Genomic DNA, 13652 nt, shown 5'->3' with positions numbered 1-13652 from the left:
AGTGCAATTGTGCTGCAGTTTGAGCATTCCTTGGCATCGCCTTTCTTTGGGATTGGAATGAAAACGAAGCTTTTCCAGTTCTGTGGCCACTGCTGAGTTTTTCAAATTTGCTGGCATATTGAGTGCAGCTCTTTAACAGCATCATCTTTTAGGATTTAAAATAGTTCAGCTGGAATTCCATCACCTCCACTAGCTTTGTTTGCAGTGATGCTTCCTAACGCCCACTTGACTTCACAATTAGGGTTAGGATGTCTGGCCCTAGGTGAGTGATCACACCACCATCGTGGTCATCTGGGTCATTAAGATCTTTTCTGTACAGTTCTTCTGTGTATTCGTGCCACCTCTTATTTATATCTTCTGCTTCTGTCAGGCCCATACCATTTCTGTCCTTCATTGAGCCCATCTTTGCATGAAATGTTCCCTTGGTATCTCTAATTTTCTTAGGGAAATCTCTAGTCTTTCCCATTCTATTGTTTTCCTCTATTTCTTGGCATTGATATGAAAAATTAAACCACAATAAAATATACTTAGCACAGAAATTATGCTGAAGGAAATTATTATCTTTGATGACTCAAAGTGTACTTTAAAGTCTCATGTTTACATTATGAAAAATCAATGCTGTGGTAGAGGGAAGAGCCAGGTAATAAAATTCTTTGCATAACAAGACACCAAGTAAACTATACTTTTTCACATTTAATCCAGAGTAACATTGTAATTATAAAAACAACATGATCTCCAAACTGGCTTTTCTTCCAGTGTTGCTTTCCTTTCTATGTGCTTTGCAGACACAAGGGATATACTTTTATCCCTTTTTTTTTTTCCACTAAATATTGCATCATAAGTATTTTCTGTTCAGTTCAGTTCAGTCGCTCAGTCGTGTCCGACTCTGCAATCCCATGAACTGCAGCATGCCAGGCCTCCCTGTCCATCACCAGCTCCCAGAGTCCACCTAAACCCATGTCCATTGAGCCGGTATTTTATGTGTTTAGTGGCAAAATCTTCTTAATAGCAAATAATGCATTCAAGGTGATTTACCATAATTTAGTTAAACTTTTCTCAATTGTTAGCCATTTTAGTTGTGCTAAGATTAACATGTTATCTTGTTATATATTTCTTAAAAGCACTTATCACTACCTGAAATTGTTTGCCTAGTAAATTGTTCTTCTCTTTCCTAATAGAGTTTCCATGAGAGCAGCAGCTATGTAGTTTTTTCACCCCTGAATCCCCAGAATGTAGCACAATACCAAGACACATCATCAGTTCAGTTCAGTCGCTCAGTCGTGTCCGACTCTGCAATCCCATGAACTGCAGCACGCCAGGCCTCCCTGTCCATCACCAACTCCCGGAGTTCACTCACACTCACATCATATGAGGCCATAAAGATTTGGAGGTTATATGGATGAATGTGTTATCATACATATTTTAAAATGCTTAGGAATAGTTTCCCACTATATGACTTTGGATCTTGCTGGGTTTTGCTTGTGGTTGCATGAGTTACGTAGAAAAATGAAGTCTACACAGGAAGGCAGAAAGCCTGAGTGGTTCTTATAAAAATGCTTGGGGAACTCAAAGTTGGTAATGAAAATAGCACAAGAAACAGCCATAATGAGTGTGAGAATGATCAGGGAGGATGCGGATATCTGAAGAAAACTTAAGATTCTGAGGGAACCTATAGGGAACAAAATGAAGAGAAACCAAGAGGCTCACAGATTGCGAATTTGGGTATTTAAAGTGTAAGTTCTGTTTAGAATTGAAAAGTCTAGGGGACAAAAGTGGGGAGCCTAAACAAAGAAGATTTTCAGCAAATTAAGTTCAATGAACCCCCAAACTGAGCTAATTATCAGAATCCCCCAGAAACTTTTATTTTTCTTTTTAATAAAAGTTCCCAGTGTCAGTCCTGGAAACTCTAATTCAGCATGTCTGAGTTTTGGCCTGGTGGTTTGTATTTTTAAAATTTCCCCTGGTACGAATTACATTCTGCATCATTGATTATGGAACACAAAGGATATAAAATAAAAATTAATGTTCATATGTCTATGGTTTAGTCCTACTATACTTAGATTCTGTATATTTTTATAAATTTTAGAGAGTTCTTTAAAATATTATATTTACTTTGATATCTGATTGTCTGAAATATGTCTAAATCTTTTATTCAAAATAATTATATATCAGCTCTTAGTGGTCAAATCAAGAGACACAGCCATAGAACAATTTCAGTTAGTCTCTTCAGCATGTTTTTCTGAGCTCTAAGGCATACTTTATTCAACTGACAGAAGAGCCTTGATGTTATCATAGTCCATCATCAAATTTTTATTGACTTCTTACTTTGTACAAGTAACTTCTATTAAAATCAATGGGAATCATACCAATGATGCCTCTAAAAAAATCTGAGAACATTAATACAAAGTGCCTGTTAGTTGAACTGCTCCAGTATTTGATTGTTTTTAGTTTGTTGTATCTTCAAACTCAAATCATCCAAATTACTTTCCATAAAATATGACTTCTTGCCCAGTTCAAAATTATTGTCAGTCACAAACTGCTTTTTATTTATCTTCCCTAACATATCTAACTGATGAGAAAGTCATGCTCCAGCACTGAAATCTCTTAGGAAGGCTGCTCTCACAAGATTTGCAGTCCTGCTTTGTAGATCTATGTATCTGGCTTTGCCCTGAGTATACAAACCCCCAACCTCTTAGAACCTTTAATTTTTGAAAATGGGAACCAAGCTTACATAGGAATCGTTTTGAAATGACACTAGAGTATATGCTGAACATTTAGCTATACTTCAGGAAATATATGAACTCAGTGCTTTAACCTTAGTCATCATTAGTCTCAGAAAGATTTTCAGCTCTCTCATTCATAAATACTTCGTGTAGCTTTCATTAAATGAGTAAAAAACATATTTAGTACTACAGAGAACAAACAATACAAGAATTTATAAAGCAATTTTCTTTCAAAACTAGAAACATTATCTTCTATTCATCTTTTCATTTTTTATTAGCAGAGTGACCATAAACACGGCACTTTATATCTCTGTGTGTCAGTGTCTCAAATGTAAAATGGGTGTAATTTCATCTTCCCTGCCTAGGCCGTGTCAATATAATGAAGATCAGATGAGCCAATATGAATGGAAGCACAATAAAAATGCAAAGAGTTACACAATTTAAGAAATTGTTGTTATGTTCTGTGAAGGCAAAGTAAATGTCTGGAGTTTTATTGGATTTTTCAATATATTTTCACAGAAGATTTGACAGTGGAGGGTTTCTGTAAGAGATTCTGAAATAAATCAAGAGTGGTAATGAAAGTGTTTCCATTAAACATGTGTAGTTCATTAAGTTATTCCACATGGCACCCAAATCATTAGTATCTTAAATGTAGCAAATAAGATTGTGAACCAGTGATGACAGATATAAATCGACTCCAGAGAGAAGGTTACTTTCCATGGAGTAAGTGTTATGCTAATTCTTCCTATTACTATAGAACATGTCTATTTATTTGTTCTTTTACCAAGATTCCCCATTCAGTTCTGAAATCTTAAAGAGTCTCTTGCAAACATAGCTTGATTTTATTCTTTATGAAACACGTGGTGCAAATCGACTGTTAAACTTATACCTCTAGCTCATTTAGCACAGAGCACTGAATCACTGTCTTGGCAATAATGAATTTGCTTGCCAGATTAAATCAAACTAATTATATTCTGGTTACTTGACTGTGAAGTCACGTGATACCATTTTTAATTCATTCACGCCATGTCACTCCTCGGTTAAGGGATGATCTCTGCATACAGTGTTCAGTGGAGAAGCTCGCTACCATTATATACACATAGGCATGCTGATGATTCAAAAATGTTACTACTGATGGTTTTATCCCCTCCTGTAAGCAAGGTCTGAGATACTTATACCAGTGATACTCTTAACTGCATAATTCAAATATCACCACGTGCAAAATTGTAGCAATCTGTATGCTATAAACTTCAGTTAAACTTTGTCAGTGCCGCTTTTAATTCATCTTTTAAAAAAGAGAGAGAGAAAGAGGAGAAGAGAGAATTTATCATAGCTAATATCTACGACATGAACATCTGCTCATAATAAGCTAGTCAAAATCAGTTTAAGTCTATCAGGCACAAGGAGAATATAAATAGCCCAAGACAAGGTATCCAGGCCGATGAAGAGACTGCTGTAAGAATATCACTGAGATTCTTCATTTTTTATTATCTGCCAGCCCTGGTCCTCTCCTGTCTTAAATCCTGGGTTCATACTGTCACCATGACCTCCCAAATGTCTCTCTACTTCCTAGGCTGGCTACCAGACCCAGCCAAGAATTGCAGCATAGATTTTTCTTCAGTACTCCTCTCTCATCTGTTTTTCCTTCTCAACTTGACTTTTCCTCTGTCTAACCCAATCCTATAATCTTCCTGAATGCTACCACGGGATTTGTCCCATCAATCCATCATTTTAAACAAAGTGGTAAGGCCACCATACTAGAAAGCGGCAGGTTCTCATAATTTGAGGGGACAGCTTTAGCGAAGCAAATATGCTTGTGAACTTCTTTTCTTCGTAACAGTTCTTCCACTCTCCCATGATTTCTAAAGGCTGTTTGTTGTTGTTCAGTCACTAAATTGTGCCCCACTCTTTGTGACCCCACGGACTTCCCTGTCCTTCACCATCTCCTGGAGTTTGTTCAAACTCATGTCCATTGCATTGGTGACGCCGTCCAGCCATCTCATCCTTTGTCGTCCCCTTCTCCTTCTACCCTCTGTCTTTCCCAGCATCAGGGTCTTTTCCAGTGAGTTGGCTCTTTTCATCAGCTAGCCAAAGTATTGGGAGTTTCAGCTTCAGCAGCAGCCCTTCCAGGAAATATCCAGGGTAGATTTCCTTTAGGATTGACTGGTTTGATCTCCTTGCAGTCCAAGGGACTCTCAAGCATCTTCTCCAGTACCAGTTTGAAAGCATCAATTCTTCAAGGTTAACTAAAAGCAAAACAGAAGAATTTCAAATTAGCCTCATGAGGTTCAACCTGGCAATGCCACTTGTTAAGTGTTGTGACCTTGGATAAGTTACTTTCCTATTATGAATCTTGATTTACTCATCTGTAAAATTAAGATAATATCTACTTTATGAGATAGTGGGTTCAACTAAAAGTGATCATGTATATAAAAAAATATCATAGTACATGACATTTAATATATACCCTTTAAGTTGTTTCTTTTGAATTTGAAGTTAATATCTTCTTTCACTTAAATTGTTCCAGTTCTCTTTAATTAATAATTCTAGAACACTCCTTATAATTTATCACACACTTTTTATTTCAAAACATTAGTATGTTATCAGTCAACTTCTGCTGCATAACCATCAACCTAAAACATAGTTACTTCAAACAACGATGAGTAATTATTTCTCTGTATTTACCATAACTTTTTGAACTGGCCAGTCTGGTCTTCTAGTATAACCTCAATAACACAGGATGGTCTCAACTGGAATGGCTGGATGGTTGTACTAGAACAGCTGGGGGTCTTTCACTTCTGCATTATCTTCCAGTAGGCCAACTCAAGTTTCTTCACATAGTAGTAGAAAGACTCCTGTGAGCAAAAAAAAAAAAAGAAAGAAAGAAAGAAAGAACGCTTACATCATCCTAGTGTCATATCTTTAGGCACAGATGAAATACTCAGAAAAATGCAGTTTTTGAATTCTGACCATGCCAGGTTGAAATTCAGTTTCTACTCCTTGTTCGCTGAATGATCTTGAGCAAGCTATTCATGCTGTATATAAATCAGTCTTCCTTTTCCACAATGTGTGTCAATAGTACAGGGGTAGTTACAGACTCATATAAGACAATAGGTATAATTTGATCAATTTTTCCCAGGTGGCTCAGTGGATAAACAATCCGCCTGTTATGCTGGAGACTCAGGAGACAAGGGTTTGATCCTTGGGTTGGGAAGATGCCCTGGAGAAGGAAATGGCAACCCACTCCAGCATTCTTGGAAAATCCCATGGGCAGAGGAGCCTGGAGGACTGCAGTCCTCAGGGTCGCAAGGAGTCGGACACGGCTGAGCAACTCAGCACACGCAGCATTCCAACTGGTGGAATGCATGTTAGTTTCCTCCTACCACCCGCTGTCCCTTCAGCTTGATTTGCTTTCACCACCAACACAATTACTACTCCTAAATTATACTACACAAGAAGCCCAAGATACCACAAAATTCCTTATCTGAGATTTAAATACTGTAACAATTATTATATTATTAGATTAAAATGTGTGTCTAGAACCATGAAATCCACATTTTGTTTTACTTAGAACAGGAAATAATATCTATCAGAACTACCTCTAATTATCAGCTGCTCTAAAGCAGGATCCACAGGTAAAAATTAAAGGATTCAGAGCACAATAAAATGAGTCTAGTTTCTCTAATGCCTTAAAATAAATAGATTTTTTTTTTTACTTTACAATATTGTATTGGTTTTGCCATACATCAACACGCATCTGCCATGGGTGTACACGTGTTCCCCATCCCAAACCCCCCTCCCACCGCCCTCCCCATACCATCCCAAAGCAACAACAAATGAACCAGAAAGACTATGACCAAAATTTTGAGAAATGTTTTCTTTACAGGAGATCCTTAAAGAGACATTAAAATCCTTATTTTAGAACATGCTGTGTTTGATAAATACAGAAAATTATTTACAAATAGAATATTATTATTAGGGGATTTTCTGTTGACCTAGTACTTCAAGACTATGTAGATTAATAGCAAAGAAAATGAATGTACACATGAGTAAGACAAATATTAAGAATATTTAGACCTTAGAAAGGAAAAAGATAGTCCAATTCTTTACAATTTCTTTCAAGCACATAACATTTGTTCAGGCCATTGTATACCAGTAGTGATGCAAACATCCAGGGGTTAAACTACTTTGTGTCTAAAAATATGATTAATCTCTTCAAGAGAACGCATGTTTTAGCTTCTACTAAGAAGAAAACCCTGCCTTTTCACTTCTTAAGTTGAAGATGGCTTTCTTCTCTCTCCATCTTTCTCCCTGCCCCACTTATCCTCAGAGCAGGAAAAGCTAATATGCTTGGTCACATTTGGGACCCTGTTTCGCTGGATGTACTACTGCACAGAAACCCACAGGCCTCCTGAAGGTGGAGAGGATAACAAGAGCTGAAGTTCCCCAGTATCGTGTCATCTTGCCCTCTTTCCTTCTCCCATGAAGACTCAGACCTTCGGGAGTTCCCACTGATGTGGACTTGAAAGCTAAGTGGGAAGTTAGATCAACGGAAAGATTGTCTAGGCCATGAGCCTGAGCCTGATACCCTTGACACAGCTGAGACAGAGACCTCAGCCTTGGGGCAGGATTGCAGGTGAGTGCCCCATAAACAGCCGCACTACCTCCTTTGCCACTGTGTCTGGTGTGCAGAGCTGCTTCAGGAACCTCGTTTAAAAAGAAAGAAAGACAGAGAGAGTTTTGCCTATGTTCTACTCTAGGAGTTTTATAGTTCCTGGTCTTACATTGAGATCTTTAATCCATTTTGAGTTTATTTTTGTGTATGGTGTTAGAAAGTGTCCTAGTTTCATTCTTTTACAAGTGGTTGACCAGTTTTCCCAGCACCACTTGTTAAAGAGATTGTCTTTTCTCCATTGTATATTCTTGCCTCCTTTGTCAAAGATAAGGTGTCCATATGTGCATGGATTTATCTCTGGGCTTTCTATTTTGTTCCATTGATCTATATTTCTGTCTTTGTGCCAGTACCATACTGTCTTGATGACTGTGGCTTTGTAGTAGAGCCTGAAGTCAGGTAGGTTGATTCCTCCAGTTCTATTCTTCTTTCTCAAGAAAGCTTTGGCTAATCCAGGTTTTTTGTATTTCCATACAAATTGTGAAATTATTTGTTCTAGCTCTGTGAAGAATACCGTTGGTAGCTTGATAGGGATTGCATTGAATCTATACATTGCTTTGGGTAGTATACTCATTTTCACTATATTGATTCTTCCAATCCATGAACATGGTATATTTCTCCATCTATTAGTGTCCTCTTTGATTTCTTTCACCAGTGTTTTATAGTTTTCTATATATAGGTCTTTAGTTTCTTTAGGTAGATATATTCCTAAGTATTTTATTCTCTCCATTGAAATGGTGAATGAAATTGTTTCCTTACTTTCTCTTTCTGTTTTCTCATTATTAGTCTATAGGAATGCAAGGGATTTCTGTGTGTTGATTTTATATCCTGCAACTTTACTATAATCATTGATTAGTTCTAGTAATTTTCTGGTGGAGTCTTTAGGGTTTTCTATGTAGAGGATCATGTCATCTGCAAACAGTGAGAGTTTTACTTCTTCTTTTCCAATTTGGATTCCTTTTATTTCTTTTTCTGCTCTGATTGCTGTGGCCAAAACTTCCAAAACTATGTTGAATAGTAATGGTGAAAGTGGGCACCCTTGTCTTGTTCCTGACCTTAGAGGAAATGCTTTCAGTTTTTCACCATTGAGGATAATGTTTGCTGTGGGTTTGTCATATATAGCTTTTATTATGTTGAGGTATGTTCCTTCTATTCCTGCTTTCTGGAGAGTTCTTATCATAAATGGATGTTGAATTTTGTCAAAGGCTTTCTCTGCATCTATTGAGATAATCATATGGCTTTTATTTTTCAATTTGTTAATGTGGTGTATTACATTGATTGATTTGCGGATATTGAAGAATCCTTGCATCCCTGGGATAAAGCCCACTTGGTCATGGTGTATGATCTTTTTAATGTGTTGTTGGATTCTGTTTGCTAGAATTTTGTTAAGGATTTTTGCATCTATCTTCATCAGTGATATTGGCCTGTAGTTTTCTTTTTCTGTGGGATCTTTGTCAGGTTTTGGTATTAGGATGATGGTGGCCTCATAGAATGAGTTTGGAAGTTTACCTTCCTCTGCAATTTTCTGGAAGAGTTTGAGTAGGATAGGTGTTGGCTCTTCTCTAAATTTTTGGTAGAATTCAGCTGTGAAGCCATCTGGACCTGGGCTTTTGTTTGCTGGAAGATTTTTGATTACAGTTTCAATTTCCGTGCTTGTGATGGGTCTGTTAAGATTTCCTATTTCTTCCTGGTCCAGTTTTGGAAAGTTGTACTTTTCTAAGAATTTGTCCATTTCTTCCATGTTGTCCATTTTATTGGCATATAATTGCTGATAGTAGTCTCTTATGATCCTTTGTACTTCTATGTTATCTGTTGTGATCTCTCCATTTTCATTTCTAATTTTATTGATTTGATTTTTCTCCCTTTGTTTCTTGATGAGTCTGGCTAATGGTTTGTCAATTTTATTTATCCTTTCAAGAACCAGCTTTTGGCTTTGTTGATTTTTGCTATGGTCTCTTTTGTTTCTTTTGCATTTATTTCTGCCCTAATTTTTAAGATTTCTTTCCTTCTACTAACCCTGGGGTTCTTCATTTCTTCCTTTTCTAGTTGCTTTAGGTGTAGGGTTAGGTTATTTATTTGACTTTTTTCTTGTTTCTTGAGGTATGCCTGTATTGCTATGAACTTTCCCCTTAGGACTGCTTTTAAAGTGTCCCACAGGTTTTGGGTTGTTGTGTTTTCATTTTCATTCGTTTCTATGCAAATTTTGGTTTCTTTTTTTATTTCTTCTGTGATTTGTTGGTTATTCAGCAGCGTGTTGTTCATCCTCCATATGTTGGAATTTTTAATAGTTTTTCTTCTGTAATTCAGATCTAATCTTACTGCATTGTGGTCAGAAAAGATGCTTGGAATGATTTCTATTTTTTTGAATTTACCAAGGCTAGATTTATGGCCTAGGATGTGATCTATCCTGGAGAAGATTCCATATGCGCTTGAGAAAAAGGTGAAATTCATTGTTTTGGGATGAAATGTCCTACAGATATCTAAACGTAAGACCAGAAACTATAAAACTCCTAGAGGAGAACATAGGCAAAACACTCTCCGACATACGTCACAGTGGGATCCTCTATGACCCACCTCCCAGAATATTGGAAATAAAAGCAAAAATAAACAAATGGGACCTAATTAAACTTAAAAGCTTCTGCACAACAAAGGAAACTATTAGCAAGGTGAAAAGACAGCCTTCAGAATGGGAGAAAATAATAGCAAATGAAGCAACGGACAAACAACTAATCTCAAAAATATACAAGCAACTCCTACAACTCAATTCCAGAAAAATAAATGACCCAATCAAAAAATGGGCCAAAGAACTAAATAGACATTTCTCCAAAGAAGACATACAGATGGCTAACAAACACATGAAAAATTGCTCAACATCACTCATTATCAGAGAAATGCAAATCAAAACCACTATGAGGTACCATTTCACGCCAGTCAGAATGGCTGCAATCCATAAGTCTACAAGCAATAAGTGCTGGAGAGGGTGTGGAGAAAAGGGAACCCTCTTACACTGTTGGTGGGAATGCAAACTAGTACAGCCACTATGGAGAACAGTGTGGAGATTCCTTAAAAAACTGGAAATAAAACTGCCTTATGATCCAGCAATCCCACTGCTGGGCATACACACTGAGGAAATCAGAAGGGAAAGAGACACGTGTACCCCAATGTTCATCGCAGCACTGTTTATAATAGCCAGGACATGGAAGCAACCTAGATGTCCATCAGCAGATGAATGGATAAGAAAGCAGTGGTACATATACACAATGGAGTATTACTCAGCCATTAAAAAGAATACATTTGAATCAGTTCTAATGAGGTGGATGAAACTGGAGCCCATTATACAGAGTGAAGTAAGCCAGAAAGAAAAACACCAATACAGTATACTAACACATATATATGGAATTTAGAAAGATGGTAACAATAATCCTGTATACGAGACAGCAAAAGAGACACTGATGTATAGAACAGTCTTATGGACTCTATGGGAGAGAGAGAGGGTGGGAAGATTTGGGAGAATGGCATTGAAACATGTATACTATCATGTATGAAACGAGTCGCCAGTCCAGGTTCGATGCACGATACTGGATGCTTGGGGCTGGTGCACTGGGATGACCCAGAGGGAGGGTATGGGGAGGGAGGAGGGAGGAGGGTTCAGGATGGGGAACACATGTATACCTGTGGCAGATTCATTTTGATATTTGGTAAAACCAGTACAATATTGTAAAGTTTAAAAATAAAATATAATTAAAAAAAAAAAAAGAAAGAAAGACGGATGAGTCCTTACTCAGGCATATGCTATTCCCTGATTATAACACAGAATATCAGCACATTCCCTCTGGTATTCATCCGTATGTATTATAGACAAAATCTTAACACTTCTCTAATTCAAAGTAGAGATAAAATGTTATCAGAATATCTAAATGCTGATGCTCTATTTCCTCTGGAACTCTACCCCATATCAAAGGAAAAGTAACATCGTGTAGGTAAGAATCAAAGGAACATACAGAGATAACAGTGCCTGGCCTACTGGAACACGGAGGTAAAAATAAAAGTTATCTATGCCCAAGTATTCCATTGCGATCATGGGAATCTAGAAAGAAGTTAAAATCCCAGACTTAAGATTCTATCAGTGTAACTTGTTTGGCCAGAAGACAGAGGCAGGACAAAAGAAAACACATGGAGAACTTGCCTCTGAGCCGGTGCTGCCCTAGGACAGCCTTGCATGCTGCCCTTTATCCCGAGAAGTGCAGGAAGCCTTGAAAGTCTTTGTGATTAACTCAAGAAATGTGTATTTTTCAAAAGACATCACATAGGAAAAAAAAGAGGGTTTTGTTTTGTTTTGCAGTTAAGTTTGCTTGGTTTGCAGTAGGTAGTTTGGATTCAGGAATTGAAATAAACTAGCATAAACGAAAAAAAAAAGAACGGTGAAACCAGGATTCAGTAGTGGTCTAACTCTACAGACTTTAATCTTATCTTCTCCACAATGCTGCTGCTCATAAACATATACTCTAATGCATAATATTTATTCAATTACTGAAAAACGAGGACCTGCCATGTCCAAAGCAATCCAACAGATGAATCATCAAGTAGTATCATTCATTAGTTATGGTACCTGTCCTCAAGGAGTTCATAAACCTGTAATACACTAACGCACAACAGATATCTCACATCAAAAGTGTATGCAAAGGGCTTGCCTGGTGGCTCAGAGGCAAAGAATCCACCTGCCAAGGCAGGAGACACAGGTGCGATCCCTGATCCAGAAAGATCCTATGTGATGTGGAGAATGAAACTGACCTTTTCCAGTCCTGTGGTCACTGCTGAGTTTTCCAAATTTGCTGGCATATTGACTGCAGCACTTTCACACCATCATCTTTCAGGATTTGAAATAGCTCAACTGGAATTCCATCATCTCCTCTAGCTTTCTTCATAGTGACGCTTTCTAAGGCCCACTTGACTTCACAGACGCTTTCTAAGGCTCACTTGACTTCACATTCCAGGATTCCAGGATAATCACACCATCGTGATTATCTGGGTCATGAAGATCTTTTTTGTACAGTTCTTCTGTGTATTCTTGCCACCTCTTCTTAAAGAATGCCAAAGAATGCTCAAACTACCACACAATTGCACTCATCTCACATGCTAGTAAAGAAATGCTCAAAATTCTCCAAGCCAGGCTTCAGCAACACGTGAACTGTGAACTTCCAGATGTTCAAGCTGGTTTTAGAAAAGGCAGAGGAACCAGAGATCCAATGGATCATCAAAAAAGCAACAGAGTTCCAGAAAAACATCTATTTCTGCTTATTGACTATGCCAAAGCCTTTGACTGTGGGGATCACAATAAACTGTGGACAATTCTGACAGAGACAGGAATACCAGACCACCTGACCTGCTTCTTGAGAAATCTATATGCAGGTCAGGAAGCAACAGTTAGAACTGGACATGGAACAACAGATTGGTTCCAAATAGGAAAAGGAGTACGTCAAGGCTGTATATTGTCACTTTGCTTATTTAACTTATATGCAGAGTACATCATGAGAAACGCTGGACTGGAAGAAGCACAAGCTGGAATCAAGATTGCCAGGAGAAATATCAATAACTTCAGATATGCAGATGACACCACCCTTATGGCAGAAAGTGAAGAGGAACTAAAAAGCCTCTTGATGAAAGTGAAAGAAGAGAGTGAAAAAGTTGGCTTAAAGCTCAACATTCAGAAAACAAATATCATGGCATCTGGTCCCATCACTTCATGGCAAATAGATGGGGAAACAGTGGAAACAGTGTCAGATTTTATTTTTCTGGGCTCCAAAATCACTGCGGATGGTGATTGCAGCCATGAAATTAAAAGACGCTTACTCCTTGGAAGAAAAGTTATGACTAACCTAGACAGCATATTAAAAAGCAGAGACATTACTTGGCCAACAAAGGTCTGTCTAGTCAAGGCTATGGTTTTTCCAGTGGTCATGTAATGGATGTGAGAGTTGGACTGTGAAGAAAGCTGAGCACCGAAGAATTGATGCTTTTGAACTGTGGTGTTGGAGAAGACTCTTGAGAGTCCCTTGGACTGCAAGGAGATCCAACCAGTCCATTCTGAAGGAGATCAGTCCTGGGTGTTCATTGGAAGGACTGATACTAAAGCTGAAACTCCAGTATTTTTGCCATCTGATGCGAAGAGCTTACTCATTGAAAACACCTTGATGCTGGGAAAGATTGAGGGCAGGAGGAAAAGGGGATGATAGAGGATGAGATGGTTGAATGGCGTC

The sequence above is a fragment of the Bos indicus x Bos taurus genome, chromosome 7 (genome assembly GCF_003369695.1).
Source record: "Bos indicus x Bos taurus breed Angus x Brahman F1 hybrid chromosome 7, Bos_hybrid_MaternalHap_v2.0, whole genome shotgun sequence".
Classification (NCBI taxonomy): Eukaryota; Metazoa; Chordata; class Mammalia; order Artiodactyla; family Bovidae; genus Bos; species Bos indicus x Bos taurus.
The sequence above is the reverse complement of the archived record's forward strand: the minus strand, read 5'-3'. Positions refer to the sequence as shown.